This window comes from Mus caroli, chromosome 13 (genome assembly GCF_900094665.2).
Source record: "Mus caroli chromosome 13, CAROLI_EIJ_v1.1, whole genome shotgun sequence".
In the NCBI taxonomy this organism is placed as follows: Eukaryota; Metazoa; Chordata; class Mammalia; order Rodentia; family Muridae; genus Mus; species Mus caroli.
The window spans coordinates 42,127,853-42,147,507 of record NC_034582.1 but is presented as its reverse complement, the minus strand read 5'-3'; the positions used below and the strand labels follow the sequence as shown (position 1 = coordinate 42,147,507).

At 45.1% G+C, this 19,655-nt stretch overlaps 1 protein-coding gene and 1 non-coding gene across 4 annotated transcripts in view; one reads left to right on the top strand and one right to left on the bottom strand.

The window, feature by feature from the left end:
- Kif13a (kinesin family member 13A) overlaps positions 1 to 19,655 on the top strand; it is a 181,939-nt gene that overhangs the window by 24,731 nt on the left and 137,553 nt on the right. The window lies entirely within an intron of this gene.
- Positions 2,095 to 2,198, bottom strand: LOC115029190. The gene has a single exon (XR_003834744.1). It is a non-coding gene; the product is annotated as a U6 spliceosomal RNA (small nuclear RNA).

Sequence of the window (19,655 nt, the reverse complement as noted above, 5' to 3'; positions counted from 1 at the left end):
CAAAGGCATGTGTGCCCATACCTGGGCTTACACTATTTTTAGTCCTTTGGCAGCCCTAGCGATTGAGTCCAGCACTTCATCTTTGTGAGGCAACTGCCCTCCTCCTGAGCTCCATCCCTAGCCGTGCGCCTGCATTATGACTGTGACCCATGCGGCCAGGTGCTTGAAGCTGGAGATACAGCCCAGTTGCAGAATAGATGCTTCACATCCACAACTCCTGGAGTTTTGATCCCTAGTGGGGAAAAAAAAAGTCACGGATTTTTGGAGTAGTTCAGATTTTAGGTTACGGATGCTCAGCCAGTCAGTACACTGAATTTATCCTTGGTGATGATGGCAGTGAGGATCCCCCAGCTTCTACCATACCATGTTCCATTACTCCACTGTTCTCGGGTGGATGCGCAGTTCTGTGTTTCTTACACTCCTTGGACTGTCTGAGAGTGATGAATGGAAATGTTTCCCAGGGCAGGGTGTAGCTCAGTGGTAGAGCACCTGCCCAGGACATGCGAAGCCTTGGATTAATCCCTACTATTCCAAAGCAGTAATTTTAAGTTTTATTTATTTTTATTTTATGGGTGTGAGTGTTTTGCTTTCATGTTTTGCTCTGTACCAGTGGAGGGTGGAGGGCAGAAATTTGTCTGGATCCTCTGGAACTAGAGTTATAGATAGTTGTAAGCCAATGTGTGGATATTAGGAACCAAACCTGGGTCCTCTGCGAGAGCAGTAAAGTGCTCTCAACTACGGAGTCATCTCTCCATCCGTGCTGAGAGATGGTAATCTAACATACCCACTGGGGAAAGAGAGGGGGTTTCCCTACACCCCACCTCAACTATAACTGATGGTCCTTCAGCTAATACCATCAAAGGTTATTTCTCTAAAATGGCCATTTACTTGTTGGCTAACCTGGTCCCATTTGTAGAAAGAAGAAAAGCTACTTGTTAAGGGGTGGGTTTTGCTTAGCAAGTGTCTTGGGGTTTTACTGCTGTGAACAGGCACCATGACAAAGGCAAGTCTTATAAAGGACAACATTTAGGTAGGGCTGGCTTATAGGTTCAGAGGTTCAGTCCATTATCATCAAGGCAGGAACATGGCAGCATCCAGGCAGGCATGGTGTAGGCAGAGGTGAGAGTTCTACATCTTCATCTGAAGGCTGCTAGTGGAAAATTGACCTCCAGGCAGCTAGGATGAGGGTCTCAAGCCCACACCCACAGTGACACACCTACTCCCAACAGGGCCACACCTCCTAATAGTGCTTCCCTGGGCCAAGAATATACAAACCATCACAGCAAGGCATATTGATATGTCACTTTTTTGTTGAGTTGAGCTCTGTCTGCAGACATGGGGAGCCACAGGTGGGTTCATCAGTGTTCCCAAAACCTGAAATTATTTTTCATGGTTCCCCACTCAAAAATGCTCTATTGGTTGAGCACTGCCTTTTCCGCAAGATGCTACCAGTTGGCAACTCTCACCCCCTGAAGGCTGAAGAGCCACAAATGCCACATAAAACTAATATGTGACATGGCCGTCCCTCCCGTCAGACTTTCTTGAAGAACGTGTTGGATAGTGGAAGCAGAGGCTTTTGTCCAATGGGGACACGGATTGCCTCTGACCTTCACACGGAGTCTCCTGTTAGTAAATGCAGTTAAAAGTGACCTTCCTCACTGAATGATGAGCCTTCTTTGCTTAAACAGACCTCGCTGAGGAAGGCTTGTTTGGCGTTGTTTACTCTGCCTGCCCGTTTCCAGCCAGTTTATTTTTCTAAGAACACATTCTTTCCTCTCCTCCCTTCCAACCCTTGACTCTCAGGCAGGCGCTTATACAGAGAAACATCTGGTATTCTGAGAATTTTATTTTCGGTGGCCAGTTGGATAGTTCAGAAAACATTTTGTGTGGTATCTCCTTTATTTTCTTATTTATGTACATGGGTTCTCTCTCTCTCTCTCTGTGTGTGTGTGTGTGTGTGTGTGTGCTCATGTGAGCATGTGCATGTGAGTGAAATGCCCATGGATACCAGCAGAGGGCAGAGCTGGATTCACAGGGGATGGGAGTGCTGGAAACTAACTCAGGTCCTCTGAAAGAGTGGCAAGCCCTTGACCTCAGAGTCATCTCTAGTTCCTTGTTTTGTGTGCCATCCTTGTGCAGGGACCATGCTAATCTCTGTATCATTCCAATTTTAGTGTATGTGCTGCCAAAGAGAGCGCTCTAGCTCCTTTATTTCATTTGTATAGTGACCTGTATAAAGCGCTGGTAAAGCCTAACCACAGACAGTAAATTAGTTAACCATCAGTCAATTGATTGATTTAGATTTTTCAAGTCAGGGTTTCTCCTTGTAGGCCTGGCCTTTTTAAAACTCGCTCTGTAGACCAGGCTGTCCTCAAACTTACAGAGATCCACCTCCTTCTGCCTTCTGAATGCTGGCATTAAGGTGGTGCACCACCTTCAACCGACTATTTTTTTATATTTTTTAAAAACAGGGTGTAATGAAGGCTAAGCTGGCTTTCAGCTTGCTGGGTAGCTGAGGGTGACCTGCAGTTCCTGAGCGCCACATTCTGGGATTGAAGGTATATGCTACTGTACAAGGGTGTGTTTTTAAAAATGTAGATATCAGTGATACAACAGTGTTAAAATTGTTTATATAGTTATAGTTAGATCTTTAAAATTAATTATTGAATATATTGACATACATCAGTGGTAGGTTAAAAACAGTTTAGTGTTTGGGGGAATAAAAAAAAACTTTTGACAATAATGAGCTGGAACAAATGAAATTAAAATATGAGAATAAACTGAGCAAGAGGAATTAATTGGGACCATCACAGTCTATATTGAAAGTAAAGCTGAAGGAATGGGATTAAAATCTCTGATTTTAAATACAAGAGTGGTTGACTTAAAAAAAAAAAGTATTATTAGACAACCCAAATGCAGCTCTTGCCTTCCAAAAATCAAATAACAGCTGTGCTGTATTTATAGAAAATATTTTACTATTTATAGCTTGTGAGCTAATGTTATAAACAACAACCATGTATTTGAATATTTATAGGTGCAGTGGTAGTGTATGCCTTTAATCCCAGCACTTGGGAGGCAGAGGCAGGTGGATTTCTGAGTTGGAGACCAGTCTGGTCTACAAAGTGAGTTCCAGGACAGCCAGGGCTACACAGAGAAACCCTGTCTGGAAAATAAAAACAACACCCCCTTCCCCAAATATATATACATATACATGTGTGTGTGTATGTGTGTGTGTGTTTTATTTAACAATTTCAGATATTCAAAGCTCTCATAATATCTAGGTTTTAAAGAGGTAGTTGCGTGTAGTCAGGAGCATGCTCCCTGGGACTGTACAAATGTAGATATCCTTGGTGTTTTTTAGGGATTGTAAGCACATACTTGCAGTGGCCAGAAGAGGGCATCAGGTCTTCCTGGAACTGGAATTATAGTGTGAGCCGCCCATTGTGGTGCTAGTTACTGAACCCCAGTCCTCTGCAAGAGCAGTCAGTATTCATGCTTAACTGCTGAGCCATCTCTCCCCAAATGTAGCATTCTGAAAGGCTTTGGACCAAGCCCGTCTGCTGAAAGGAATGCAAGAGCAGAGGGATAAAAAAAAAAAAAAAAAAAATCAGAGATGCTTTAGGAAACAAGCTAGCTCTGTAGGGAGTTGGAGGACTTTGGGTGGCTCGCTGTTCGTGCTGGGATCTGATGAAGTGACTGTCACCTGAGACAAGTGTCAGTGGATGAAAGTGGTTCACTCTCACCGCGGGTGAAGTTGAAGTGTAACTACAGAAGCTGTGGGCTTGGCAAAGGGCGGTGTCTGTGTCAGGAACAATATTCTGTGTCCTTATTGGGTTACTGGCCAGAAGGTACTTCAGTAGCAGGGTTTGGTGACAGCCTTTAGAGATATTCCACCTTTGGAAATGTCTTCTGCAAGTGTTTTCTAGAGGAACGCGGGGCAGTGACCTCAGGCTGTGCTTTTGAGACTATTGGGATGTTGAACTTCTCAGCTTCTCAGCAGCATTGGAGAGAACGGGATGGGGTGGGAGTAGGGGCCGAAGTCACTAGACCTGGCTGTTGTGTTCAATGTTAACACACCTCCTAGGTGCACCTGTTGTGATAAATACTGCTTTCCCTGTATTATAGAGGGATAACTTGCCTTTTGGCATGCTAAGGTTTTTGCATATTGGAACTTACACTACAGATTTCTTATTTCCATCTTGGCTGTTCATCCGAGGCTAAGGACAAGGTAGAAGATGGGTAAGGCTCTCTAAAGTCGGCTTGCTCTGCTGACATCACGGTGTGAAGAAGCTTAACCCAGTGTGCTTAGGGTCTGGAAAATACGAAGATCAAATAAGTCCACCCATGAGGGCAGTAAGCTCTGTCAGTGGCATTATCATACAATCTAAAAGACAGTGGCTGATGAGATAATTAAATTTGCCAGGATTTAGCATCAGTGAGGAAATATGAACGCCCAGCACTCAGGAAGCTGATCCAGGAGGATTCTGTGAGTTCAAGGCCACCTGGCTACTGGGTGAGACAATGCTGCAACCATCTACACCGCCGCAAACAAACAGATCCAGACTGTTTGCCCACGTTCTGTTAGCCCAACAGCCAAGTGGAAATGACCACACCTCTCAGTGCACTGAAAGGAGACAACAGTTTGACCAGGATGGATTCTTTATGCATTACATATAATTTAGCAAATGCGTGTTGCATGTATTCAAGGAAAACATTTGTTCAAGTATATTTGTGGAAATTAAAAGGAAGGTTTCACTTGTGTGTGTAATATGCCAGATTGTACTGTATAATATGTCTAATGTCCAGACATGCATGCCCGACAAGGGTAGAAGGGCCCATGGCAAACTTGGTCTTTTCTGTGATTTGGCTGAATGCTTTGAAAGCAAAAGCAAGCAGACTACCTGGAGAATACCATGAACAGGAGATTTTTTAAGTTTGAATAACAGCAGGTAACAACCCAAGTGCTTGTTCTAGTCCTGGCTTGGCCTTGATTGAGAGACCTACAGTGAGTAGCCTTTCCCTGTGAGGGAACTAGTCCTAGTTGGTAAACTGAGGCTATTGGAATCTGCTTCCCATCCTTACATAAAGGAGTGGATGTTTGGCAATATGTGATGGGAGGAATGCTCTTTGGTATTTAGTGACTTATTTCCAAATTTAGTTCTTCCAAAAACTATTCCGTTTTATTTTTAATTACATACATGTGAGCGTGGGTGTCCACAGAGGCCAGAGTTAGATTCCCTAGGGCTGGAGTTCCTGCCCGGTGTGGGTGCTGGGAACTGAACTTGGGTCTCCTGAAAAGCAGGCAAACCTGTAGCAGCTGAGCATCTTCCAGCCCCAAGGATGAGCTGTTTAAAAGTTTCAGAAGTCAAATGTTCTCTCACTGGGTTTCTCAGGATATTTGTATCTTTATGTATTTTGATGTTACATGTGTTTTATTGTTTTTTTCTTCTTTTTTCTTTTCTTTTCTTTTTTTACTTGTTGGCACTATGAAAACTGTATTTGAACAGAAGGTAGAGATGGGACAAGTACCATGAATTCAAGGTCAGCGTGGGCTACCAAGTGAGACCTTGTCTCAAAGACACAAAAAGAAAAATGCCTATTTGAGAACTGCTAGGTAAATGAATTCCCAGGATCAAGAGAGACACTGCATTGTGATTATTCAGGCTCCCAACTGTGGGATGGATAAACCATTTCTTAAGATTCTATGAGGGTGGAGCTAGAGAGATAGATATTCAACAGTTGAGAGCATTTGGCATCTCTTCCAGAGGAGACCTAAGGTCAGCTAGTCCATGCATGAGGTGGCTTATACTTAACCACTCTTAACTCCAGCTCTGAGCAATCTTAGCACCCTCTCCAGCCTCTGCAGACACCTGTACATATGTGTATACACACACACACACACACATGCAGTAAATAAATAAAAGCATAAATAATACATGCAGTAAATAAATAAAACCCATACACACATGCACACGCACACACATGCAGTACATAATGAAAGCATACAGTTCTGTGGGCACTCCTAGCAGGTAACATATAGCAAAGGAATGTAGACAGCGTTTGCTGTCTGCCTCTGCTGGAGTGGCAGAAAGTAGATTCGACCACTGAGAGCCCTAATCATGGCGCTTTATTTGGTAAGCCGTCAGCAAGTCAGTTTATCAGCGGGCGTGCATTCACTCGTTCTATTTTTAATCTTCTGTCTCTCTCTAACCAAACACAAAAGTTTGCCTTTAGACTCGTTCAAATCCCCCTCTCACGTGTAGGAACGGAATCAGCTTGCTTTAGGCTTTTCTTGTACTTAAAGTGAGGAAGCGAAGATTTTCAATTTTATGTTTGCTGAGCTCAAGAGAGAAGAGCCTACAGTCTACTCTGGGAGCCTCTGCCAGATGTGATTTACATTTGAAAAAGGATTACCAAGGGAGGGAGCAGAGGGAAACAGTACCGTGGCTACAGACTCCGTCCTCCCTGCAGGCTGAGATGTCCTCCCTGCAGACAGTATCCCGGGAACTATTTGGGTCACTCCTCTTTCATTTTCAATAGATGCTTAAGTTATGAATGGCCAGTAAATTGGTTGTAATTAATAATTGTTTTAGTTCAAGACTTGGTTGAAGAGGAAAGCCAGCCTCAGTAAATGTGGGAAGGCATGTTGCAGGAAATGTGTCATGATTAGTAGACTATAGAAGCCATGGCAATTATCCGTATCAAGAGCCCAACGGCCGGCGGTGAACTCATTTTGGCTTACTGGCTTGTCATTCTTTCGGCACTGGGAAGCTCGTTTTTACAGTTTAAAGGTGGCAGGCGTGTGTGTGTGTGTGTGTGTGTGTGTGTGTGTGTACCAAGGAGGAGAGTTCATACGCTTTTGTTAAGATCTCAGGTCCTAACACAACTATTTGGTTTTCGCAAATCTAGAAGACTAAGAACACTGGTGCCAGGGTGCTTAATGGTTATGCTTTGAAGCACTCTTTTCTTTCTTTTTTTTTTTTGAGACTGGGTTTCTCTGTATAGCCCTGGCTGTCCTGGAACTCACTTTGTAGACCAGGCTGGCCTTGAACTCAGAAATCTGCCTGCCTCTGCCTGCCTCTGCCTCCCGAGTGCTGGGATTAAAGGCGAGTGCCACCACACCTGGCTTGAGCGTGCTTTTCTATTCTTCCCCTACCTTCCCTCCTTAAGAGGCCTGCACTGAGATCCAGATGTGTTTAGAGTCTCTGTCTCCATTTGAGCTCTCTAGACTATCAGAGTTGTTTGTATTGTATTGAAGGCTGGAATGTATAAGTTGTTACCTGTGACGTCTGCAGTCCCTCCGTGGCCAGAATTAAAATGCTATGGGTGGCTTTACCTCATACCAGGAAAGCCTCTTTGTTTACCACAATCAATAGAAAGCAGGGGCTTCCCAAAGCTGTTAGTGTACGATCTGTCTCACTAGTAATTAAATTATCAGTGAGTGATCGTGTATACTTTGGCAACTTTTTCCAGTAAGATTTACACTTAACAGCCACCTGGGCACGATCAATTTTTTTTTTCTACACAAAGTACTTTTTTGGCCCAGGGAAGACAAATACAAATTTTTAATGAGCTGTGGTAATTGGAGGCAGTGAAGCTGGGGGTCTTCCTGGTGTCTACATTCTCCATCCATCCCTCCGTGGTGTTGCTTATGTGGCATGTGTGTTCACACTGATTATATATAGTGTTTAAAGAGAGCAAGAAGCTAGGCTTGTTGGCTTATGTATGTAAACCCACGCTTGGGAGATTGAGACAGGAGGGAGGATGGCTATGAGTTTGGGGCCAGCCTGAGCTAAATAGTTCCACGTCCAAGGATAGACAGCCTAGGATATAATGTGAAACCTTGTCTCTGAAGAGAAGGAAAGGAAAGACAAGAGAAAGCAAATCCTTAAGATACTATTTGTTGAAAAAATACCCCATTATGGATTTTAAAGAATCCACACTTTTCATCTTTCAAAGAACCCACACTCTGACCTGCGCCTGTCAAGCCCTAATATGTTACAAAAGAAGCAAAGAAGATCGGTGGTCAGCCCTCCATCAGCATGGGGACGGTCTCCACCCCAGCACTCTCTTGGCGAGCAGGTTAAACATAGCAGGTCCTGTAGTTGTTAGAAATTAAGCACATGCTCACTAACAATGTTATCAACTACCGAAAACTAGTTGACAATGGAGTCTCGGAAACTTGAAGTTGAGAAGAAACACAAAACCAAGTCAAAGTTGATAACCTTAGCTATTATTAAATTCGGTTCTCTTTTAAGTCGATGTCTCGGATAGAAGACTGTTTAAAATCTCTTTTATTTTAAAACTTTTTGGAATAGTGTTTATCTCTGTTAAGACTGTCCTCTGTGGGCACACTGACACCACAGCTCCTTCAGGAGTTTGGCCAGGCCTGTTGGTTACTCGTCTTTCCCTATAGAAGGGAGGGAGCAGGGGTGGGGTGGGGTTTGAACCCTCACCTGCGTTTCCAGCCAGCTCTTCCAGTCAGTTGTATGCAGTTTTGCCCTAGTTGCCTGTGGTCTCTGGGAGGGGGTAGGGGATTTAGATGGGAAGGCTGAGGGGAGGCTGTCTGTCTCCACAGCCCCGGGGGTTCTTCATCCGTGCTGGGTGCAGGCGCTGTGTGCAGCTGTTTCAGTGTAGCCGCCCGTCCATTCCCCACAGCGCCACACTCACTGCTCTGTCCATAAGCCTAATAAACCCATTGGTTCCCCTGAGGGAATTTCTGTGGAATCCCCACCTTGGCTTGTCATTGAGACCTTAGAACACTGAGACATTGTCAACACCTTCCCAGGAGAAGGAATATCTGCTGCAGTCTGATACAGGGATGCGTAGTTTATACACGGTTTTAAACTGGTGTGTGTGTGTGTGTGTGTGTGTATGGTGGGAGTGGAAGGTACATGGTCCATATCCCTAATTTCTCAACCCCATGCCCTTCCAGCGTACCTGTGAAAGGCAAAGAGAGTTGGGAAGTGTGTGTATTTCTTCCTGATCCTGTTCTTTACAATTTAACTGGATTTTTGGAAAAAAAAATGTTGGCTGTGTGTGTGTGATGTATATATGTGTGGGCTTCCACACCATAGTGCATGCGTGGAGGTCAGAGGACAATTCTGTGAGATCATCTCTCACTCTCTCTAGCTTTATGTGAGTTCTAGAATCTTAACCCAGGTCATCTGTGCTTTTCCCAGTCTCTCACTGAAGGGCTGGTGGCCGGCTAAGCTCGCGTCTCTGACCTCACCCACAGCATTAGGAACCCAAGAGGTCACACCTGGCTTTTTATGTGGGCGTTGGGGATCCGAACTCTTACTTTCAAAGGGGGCCATTGCCTCAGCCTCTGATTTGTGTCTTTTACAAAGGAACTAAATTGTACTTTTACCCCTTGCTGCCGCGTGGTTGCTCAACCTTCTTTTCGAACAAGTATTTATTTAGATCAGCTTCCAGCCTACCTGACCTGGGTCTCACATTGGCTTATAAATGTGGTTTAAATATTGTTTTCATCCACTCGCTTTACTGTAATTAGGCCAGAGCTGGTGGATCGGGCTGCCTGAAATACAGCAAGACTGAACCAGCTCTTTAATGGGCTTATGAGGATAATATACTTGAGTTGTCTAGTGGATCCCATCCTTAGGATGCTAATTTAAAGCTTGCTGCACAAGCCTTAGCCAATTAAAAAGTTTGTCATTAAAAACTACAGGAATTCTTGTTAGAGAGAGAGAGAGACCTGGAAATATAAATAATTGTTGTTTGCCATCACTTTAATTATGTGGAAGCAAAGCTCTGTTCACACAGCCTGCTGAGAGTCTGCTCTGGAAAAACCATCCACTGAGTCTGGGGATGGGAAGGAGGGGTTTGTCTTCATTCTGCAGGAGCATCTTGGGAAATGGGGATGGGGTAGAGAAAGGCTGCTTGATTGATCTTTGACCCCTCTGAGGTTGATCTGCCCGTTCAGTCAGAGCATCTCCTCCCCAGGGTAAAATCAGCTGGAGGGTCACACACAAATACTTTGCATGCTCTAACCCCTCACCACTCAGGGGAGTGTGCAACCCTGCAGAATTAGCCCATTATGGGAGCTCATTAGAACATGCAGGTGCTCCGGTCCCACACCAGGTGTGCCGAATTAAAACTCAGTATTTTAACACACCCTCGAGCAGTCTGTCTGCACACTCCATTCTGAGAAGCACGGCTCCGGGCTCCATGATTCTTTCTGTTGTTTTGTTCTTTTTGCGTTTTGGAGACAGGGTCTCATGTAGCCCTGGCTAGCCTTGAGCTGGCTACTAGGTGGGCATGGCCTTGAACTTCTGATCTTCTTGCTTCTGCCTCTGGAGTGCTTGGGACTACAGGTGTGAGCCACCATGCCCAGTTCTTAATTGATCTTTTCAGAAAACAGTACCCATGGTTGAGTTTTCCCTTCCTTCCTTCTTGTAGTGCAATTGCTTTTAAAAAATAATTTTGTCAAGTGTGTGTGACTTTGTGTGTGTAGTACCTGAAGAATTTAGAAGAAAGCATCAGATTCCTTAGATCTGGGCTTACCTGACATGGGCTCTGGGAACTGACCCTGTGTCCTCTGCAAGAGCCCCAAGTGCTCCTATCTGCTGAGCCATCTCGCCGGCCCCTCCACTGCCTTGTTAAATGGGTTTCTCTAGTTTCTCAACACATAGCTTTCTCTCCAGTCTCCTCGCTCATTTAGTGTCCGAAGATTAAAGGAGTGAATGCAGAGCTCTTAAAACAGGTCAGAGCAAAGTGTTCGTCGTCTCGTGTCTCTGTTATTTTCTTAATAACTATTCGCGCCACCGTCACTGCTGGCACCAAGTGACCAATGCAAGTTGCAGGTTCCTGTCCCAGGAAATGCTCACAGTGAGCACAAGTAATAACTGTAGTGGCCTGGTCCCTCTACAACAGCTGAGTCTCACCATGAACGCAGATGTGATGTCCCAGCTCATTCACCCAACTTCTGAAAGATGGTCATATGTATGTATGTATGTATGCATATGTGTGTGTGTGTGTGTGTGTGTGAGAGAGAGAGAGAGAGAGAGAGAGAGAGAGAGAGAGAGAGATTGATTATGTACACAGGAGTGCAGGGCATCCTAGAAGTCAGAACAGGGCATTGGATTCCCCGGAGGCGGAGTTACAGATTGCTGTGAGCCCTCCAGTGTGGGTGCTGAAAGTTGTACACTACTCTTCTAGGGGAGTAGCAAGAACTCTTTCTTTTATGTATTTTAAATTGAAGATAAAGGTTTTTCTCCATACAATATCTTCTGGTCACAGTTTCCCCTCCCCTCCCCTCCTCCACATCATTGATGCGGTATGGTAGCCCAATGCCTGGCTAAAGATGAAAAAGAATGGTCTATGTCACCTCCTCCACGTAATGGGGAGGAAAGAATGTGGGACAAGGTAGGGGCACTGTAGGACATTGTCTTCTGCATAAAACAGCCACCACCATCATCATCATCATGAGACTTAAACAAGAATTTCCCTCAAAGGAGGAGGTGGAGATGGTTACTGGGCCACCTCACCTGAGGTCTTGGGCGTTCCCTCCTGCACCTCTTGACCATTTGTATGTACTTCTGCTCTCATTGTGTGTGGTCATGTTGTCTCTGAAGCTGTTAAGGCTTGTAGACCATGAAAGGTTAAGGAGGGTATGCCATCTCTGCAGTTATGGGGAAGTCAGCACCCATGCCAAGGGGTATGGCTACCTTGGGGCTCACTCATACCCTGTAAGGAAGCCCAGTAAACTCATTGGCTCCCCGAGTTGGGCTTTGGTGCAATCATCTGTTGGTTTGTTGAGAAATGTATGTCTCTCAGAGACGTACTCAGAATCCAGTCTTAGTCAGGACTTTGTTGTTTGATGGAAGTTTTTGATTCCTTATCAAGAGAGCCCTGGTCATGCCAGGATGTCATCAAGTACTTACAGTCCCCAAGCCTGGGCTCTGACCTGCCCAGCTGGCCACTGTCTAATGGTGATGACTTAGGACATCATGCACATGTGAAGAAAATCCAGCTGAGAAATGGTTAGTGTTCTCCTGCAAGTGTGTGGAGCTCCCCCATCCCCAGCACCTCTGTGAGACTCCATTACAAACAGTTGCACTCTCAGACTCTTAGAGATCTGCTCAGTGACAGCAACTGTTAAAGGGATAATCAGCTCAAATAGACGCCTCAAGGGGCTGCGAGAAATACAAACACATCAAATCCAACACAGTTCTCTGTTGTCTTGCATGAGATACACCCCCCACCGCTTTGCTGAACACTCGATTTCAGAGATTGAAACATCTGTTTGGAAGATCCGCCCAGAATGCAGAATGCCTATGTCTTCCTTGCAGGAGCTCTCTGCAGACATCTTTTGTTACATTCTTGTTAATATTTGTAGCAGATGCATGGGTACCAGGGAGTGGAGAGGGGGGCTATCCTAGTATATCATCGAGTCTTCCCAAGATTTAAACTGTGTTTCTTTCCTTAATTGGAACAAATTAATGGGAGTCTTAAGGAAGTAGTTTATGCCAGTTTGATTGCCTAACGATTGCGTTTACATTAGAGTTAAATGACCCATGTCCTTGTCTTCATGGGAGTTTTGCCACGCTGGGCTATAAAACTTCATGAGATGGGTTGGCTGTGTTGAACTGGCTTTATGGAATGAGTAAATAAAAATTAACTGCATACACCCTGCTTATAGAGATTAGTCCTTTTATTTGTCTGTCTGTCTGGCTGAGTGCAGATGCAGGCTCCAAAGGGACCTTAATTCCTAAGGCTTTCTGTTCTAAGATAACTGGAGGAAAACTTCTGCATACAGTGAAGGAGTGGAGGATAAAGATGTTTTTTCCTTTAAAGTACTGTATTTAATCCACAATTGCTCAGGAGATCGAGATATTCATTTCTGACGTATCATTGGATACAGCTGCCAAAATCCTGAAAGGAAAGGTTATTTAAACACCAGTGGTTTTTGTTCTTTGCATGAAGTTAGTTTTAGGTTCAAGTCGTTAAGTACACATCTCAAGCCTGCCATGTGACTGATAATGACCACTATATAAAATATAAAAGAGTGGATGGTGGTTTCCTTTATTTGTGAAGTCCTTCATGATTTATTTTATCTCATTCTGTGTGTGTGTGTGTGTGCCCCCCTGAGAGAGGTCAGGATAGGACATTGGGTATTGGATCTCTCGGAGCGGGACTTACACGCTTTTGTATCCAGCTGACATGTGGCTGCTGGGGTCTGAACTCCATCCTGTTCTCTACCCTCTAAGCTCCAGGAAGACAGCAAACCTCTCTCACTGACTAGTCATGCCATTGGGGTACGTGTCTCTTGACCTTCCTTCTTCTCTTCATTCATTCATTCATTCATTCACGTCTTAGGTGTCTTTGTTGAGCATTTAACTGTGTGTCAGTCCCCGTGCTCCATGACGGTTTGATGGTTCATCATCTCCTTAATCACAGTGAATATGCACATGAGTAGCAATGTCTGCCATGCAGCTGACCATCCCCCAGTCCTAGAGTGCTACTTCTCAGGCTGAATCAAACAGGGCTCTGTTTCTAAGACACCACCAGCCTGGCACACACAACCTGCAGCTCCTTCAAGCCTCTCCTTCCCCTTGCTTGGAACTATGATACACCCATTGAGATCTGAGGAGTGTGTGTGTTCTTGTGTGTGTGTGTGTGTGTGTGTGTGCACGCGCACGCGCGGGGAAGGAATGCCAACATAAGTGCATAACATGCCGTCCATTAACAAGCATGCCCTGTGCACTCAGTATAAGATAAAGGCAGATAAGGTTTAAAGATATAATATAATTTTAAGGTTCTGCTCTCCCTCCTCCTCTTCCTTAGGGTTTTGTTTTGTTTGAGATAGGGTTTCCTCTGTGTAGCCCAGGTTGTCCATGAACTGGTAGTGATTTTTCTGCCTCAGTATCCCCAGTGCTAGGATTAATAGGCATGGGCCCCCATGCTGGTCCCTTAAAGGTCTCTTTCAAGCTATTTAAACCCTCAGATTTTATCTACATTCTAACTTGGCTGGAACTGAGTTATTTGATCGTCCTAAAAGTCATCATCTGTAGTAATAGGTAGGATAAATCGGCTTTTGGTTATATGCCTGAATAACCTAAGATTATTTTTGCTTTTTGCAACAGTCCTGTGGCTATGAGGGCGATCACCCCCACCACTACCCCCATTTTCTTCTCTTATGCAGGAGAAATGTGTTGGGTTTTGGGAGAGCTGAAATCCCTTTCCCTGTCTATGGGTTTGGTTGGTTTTTGAGGCAGGGTCTCTCTGTGTAGGCAGGCTGGCCTTGAACTTGTGGTGTCCCTTCTGCTTCTCTGCCTCTGGAAACATATGCTACCCGCCCTTCGCTTAGTTTTTTTCAGTTATTTTTTTATTGGGGGATCATGCATGCCGTGATCCATGTCTGGCCATCAAAGGACAACTTGTGGGAGTTGGTTCTTTCCTTCTACCGTATGGGTCCCAGGGACTGAACTCAGGTCATGAGGCCGGGTGACAAGCACCCGCTGAGCCTCTTGCCAGCCCTGCCCCTTTCCTTGCTGTGGGGTGTGCTGATTTGCACACCAGCGAGGGCTGTGTATTAGAGGCTTCAGGGAAGTTCACACTTTTCCCTCTGAAGGTTTTCTAATTGATTTTTTTTAGCGAATTGACAGAAGAAAAGGAGCATTCATTTATTAATGTGTCTAGGAGTCATCTGAAGTGTGAAACTCAAAGCTGAGTTGAGGTCCAATTCAGTCTCATTAGGGGAAGGAGAAATGGGGCATCTGTGTGTGTGTGTGTGTGTGTGTGTGTAGTATGTGTGTTTGGTGTGTGGGTGTGTGGCATGTATGTGGGATGGGTGTGTGGGATGGGTGTGTGTATGTGGTATGGTGTGTGTTGTGTGTGGTGTGGGGAGGTTGTGTGTGGGATGTGTGTGTGAATGGGCTGTATGTATGTATGTGAATAGAGAGTGGGTTGGAGAGAGTCCCTCTGAGTTCCAGGACTGATCCTGGATCCTCCAATGGCAGGAGTATAAATAACCCTCCTTTGGTAGTAAGACTCAGTAAGGGGGTTTGAGGACAATTGCATTTGTCTCGGTGGATTTGGTGTAGATCTAAAGTAAACAAGGGGAAATCCAAGGAAACCTTCTCAGTACTTCAGAGGAAAAGGGACCAGAGATGATGAAGATACGGGTTAGCCAAAATTAGAGAGGTATGACTGTTAATTAGAATTTAGAGAGATTGCTCAGTGTGTCTAAACGCCGCACCTGGGCCTCCTTCATTTCTAAGCACAGGAGGAGGCAGCTGAGAACAAGGCTGCCTTCCCTGAATTGAAGTGTCCGGCAGCCGGGGCCAGAAGAGGTTACTTAGAGAATCTTCTTGAGGGGTCATGGTGCCCACTCAGAGCCAAGTCAGAGCGGATCCAGGAGGCCTTGGCATTGAACTTCCCGTATGGGAGGCTCAGCTGAACTGATCCTGGACTTGAGCGGTGACATTTCATTTCCCCAGGACAGCAGCCAATGTGCAGAAAATTTATGTTAGAACTATGGATAACATAAATTAAAAGAAAAAATAGTTCCAATCTACCTCATTCAACGAGAGTCACAACTACCAATTTGACTTCTAAACTCAGGTCAATGATTAAGATAGCCCAAACAGCCCCAAATCCACTTGATTCATTGGTTATCTATTGGGGATCCACAAGTATGGTTGCCACTTAGTAAGGGGAGTCCACAGTGGCACAGCTGACAAGGAGTTTCCTTCCAGCTTTAAGTTCATACTCTGAGAGGTCCTGGTCGCAAGGGGGGAGCTTTGTAAGTCTCATGTTATTATTGGAGTTTTGAAGGTCTAAGCCTGGGTCCTGGCAGCCCTAACAAGGCAGAAGGGGTTACCTGTCCCCAGTAATGCCAACTGAAAAAAAAATGGTGAGCAAATCAAAGAAGTTTATTGAATGTGGCCACAGTGGGGCAGGCAATGCTAATGACACCCCCCACCCCCGTGCATTTTAGGGTGTGATCACATTAAGTGTAGGATTAGAGGGTAGGAAGTACCTATAACTAAGCCATTGCTGGTCCAGGTGTGGCTCTGCCCACCACTGGGCCATCCTGGTCTTGTCTTGCTTGTCTTGCAGGGTGACTGGTAAGTTGTTAAAACGTGAAACCTCTTTCTGTCACCTGTGGTCCTGCTCTGGCTGACACTAGGCTTCCAATTTCCCAGTGTTCTGGTGGGAGGGGAGGGCAGGAGAGATAGTCCATTGGTTTCCGATGTGGGATAACTGAACACAAGGACACAAATGTCTTGCTTTAGAACAGCTTCACTCCTTCCAGGACTCTTACAGTACAGTCTCTGTATATGCAAATTGCTGGTAAAAACTGAGTCACACGTTACCTTGGATGGTGGCCATATTGGCATGCAGTCAACATCAAAGTATTATTTTTGTTGTCTTTTTAATACGATAATGAAGAGTCTGTTCACTTGATGAGAGGGCTGCCTGCTGGGACATTTTCTTTGACTTCCTAGTTTCGGGAGCATGGAGAGCAGGGGACCTATCCAGCTTGGTGGTGGCCGAGCACTTGCCAAGCATGCACGAAGTCCAGAGTTCAGTTGCAAACACCACAGAAGCAAAGTTCCTATTTCGGAGTGGGGAGGTAGTCTGCCTCTTTTCCTCATGCAGGCTCTGGCTTAGGCATCCTTGTTGCCCAAGGGCAAGGGAGTATTGCATGCACACCCCACCTTTTGCCCTCAGCTCACAAGGTCACTTTCAGGCCAATCCCCTGTGGCCAGGAGACAGTAGTGTAAGAGATCCAATGTAGCTTTCTTTGTCACAGTGTAGAAAGCCTTCCCTGGACTTCCCCCAAACCCTTCCTTCTGTTATCTCATTTTTAACTGCTTATTTCTCCCCTACTCTAAGGAAATAAATAAATCTCAGCCCTGAATGACACAGTATAGGTGAAATCGAATAACAAAAGACCGTTCTTGCTTTCAAAGAGAAAATAAAACTCAGATGCTGTGTTGCCATAGTTACGTGGCACTGTCCTTCCATAAAACAGGGCACAGCGATATGTCAGAAAGCACTTGATGAACCCTAGGAGGTGCCCATGGCTCTTACGCGGCTACTGCTGAGCCTGCTCAGGGAGTGAAGTAGTCAGAATTTTCCATCAGGAGAAAAGCTTGTCTGATGCTTTACATTGCAGGATAAAGACAGGTGACGGGGGCAGACGTGATGCTTCAGCGCTAGGGGATTGCTGCTCCCTATAGCTAAGACCACATCTGCGGGGGCCAAGAAACTGCAAACCGGCGAAAATCCCATTGCTGCATTGCTTTGATTTCTGTTCCTCATTCACCCAATTATTTTCTTTATTCAAAGGATAGTGCTGCAGACGTTAGGTTGAATGGTCTTATCATTTCATTTCTTCTGTTTGCATTGGTTGGGGTGTTTGTTTTCATAAGTTACTGTGTTGTGTGTGTAAGTGTGTGTGTGTATATATATGTATGTGTATATATGTGTACATATGTTTGTGTGTGAATGTATATACATATGTGTATGTATGCATGTGTGTATATCTGTGTGTATATATATATGTATGTGTGTATATCTGTGTGTATGTATGCATGTGTGTATATATGTGTGTATATATATGTATGTGTGTATATCTGTGCGTATGTATGGTATATATGTGTGTATATATATGCATGTGTGTATATATGTGTGTGTGTATATATATATATATGTATGTGTGTATATGTGTATGTATGATATATATATGTGTGTGTGTGAATGTATATATATATGTGTATATATGTGTACATATGTGTGTGTATATATATGTATGTGTCTGAATGTATGTGTGGTGTGTGACATATTACTTGTGCATGTGGAGATCAGAAGATAGCTGGGAAGATTCAATTCTCTCCTTCCACCATGTGAATTGAACTCAGGTCATTAGATTCACACAATCAGCATTTTTTAAAGCCAGTCTAAACTGTCTTGCTTACGCACTGCTCATTCAGGCTAAGCCACTTTTCTGATGATGCAGGTCCTGGCCATGTAGGTGGATTTTGTGGTTTCGGGACCACTAATGCTGTTTACAGGTGTTTGTGTGCTGCTGGAGATGGAAGCCAGGACCTAATACGGCCTAGGCAAGTGCTCGGCCCAGGACCTGGGCTACCCTTTATCCTCTGTCTCTCAGAGGGGATCTCGGGCATTCCCAGTGATAGTGATACTGACCGTGAGGACACGTGCATGCATGAATGAGCTGATGCTCCAAGCCCTGTACTGTTAAATACTTTAACCCCCAGACAGCCCTGGGAACCCCACTAGACGGGGAAGCTAGGCTCAGTGGGGTTCGAGTTTTACCCCGATCTTGAGCTGGAGAGTCACGGTGTAATCAGTAAGCAGGCCTGGTACTCAGGTTCTGTCCTGTCTGGGGGTTCACCTGGAATGCCTTCCCTGCTGGATCTGGCCTGCTGTATTGTGCTGCTTTGCGTTGCTGATGCCGATGGATGCAGTTGGAATGTCTTCTTTTTGTTTGTCAAAAGATTGCACACCGGCACGTGCTTTGTGGGTCCCGTCTAGACAACTCTTAAAGTTGCAGTGGCTAAGCATGACATACTAAAAAAACAAAAAACAAAACCCCAAAGAAACGCAAGGTGTTGCTATGCAGCCCAGGCTGGACTTAACTTAGGGTCCCAAATGATGAGATTTGCAGTATACACCACCATACCTGACATTTTCACCTCCTCTCTCTCTTTCCCTTGCAATGTGCTGTATAGTATGTGTACTATCACTGGGGCCCTGTTATGGAAACTTTCGATCTACATGACTCCGCCTCCTAAATACCTGGAAAACAGGTTTATACCACCACACTCGACTCCATTTTTTTTAAGGATTTATTTATTTATTTTACGTATATGAGTACACTATAGCTACCTTCAGACATTCCAGAAGAGAGTGTTGGATCCTATTAAGGGGTTGTGAGACACCATGAGGCTGCTGGGAACTGAACTCAGGACCTTTGGAAGAGCAGTCAGTGCTCTTAACCACTGAACCAGCTCTCCAGCTCCTCTGTTCCTCTTCTTAATGAAAGAAGAAACTGAGTTCCCCCAAAGGTTTAAATGCCAAGGCCAGGGTCACAAAGCTGGATTTGTTTTTGTGTTCTAGAACTGGAGAAGTCGTTTGGCCACGTCACGCACGGCTTCCTCCCACCCGGTTATCCTCCTCTGTGGTCTCAGGCACCCTCCTTCTTAAGTCTAAGTCTCCTGTGGCTGAGTCCTTCAGGGCAGTGTGTGAGCCCCATCCTAGGACTGTGTGACCGTGCTCTGTTGTACTTGAGGAGTGGGGCATGGCTAGAGTGTTTAGGTGACAGTTCCCGTGTGTTGTGTTGATGAGCCAGGAAGAGTTTGTTCAGTGCTGGAATGTTGGACAGCAAGTCTAACAATAGACCCATGGGCACAGATGCGGGGCGGCGAAGGACAATGCTCCTTATCTTAAAAATAATTTGAACACCTTACGTAACTGCTCGGATATGGCTAAGATGGGCTCCACTGGACCCTAGCATTGCTGAACGGCTTGTGTGTCCGGCCAACAGTGTTTTGGTCTGGCTGGCTCTGGGCGTTTAGTTGCATTTGCCGTCTGAAACATTTTTGCAGTACTGCTGACCCGTGTGCAAGGCATTCAGGCGCACCGTGACATGTTTATGCAAT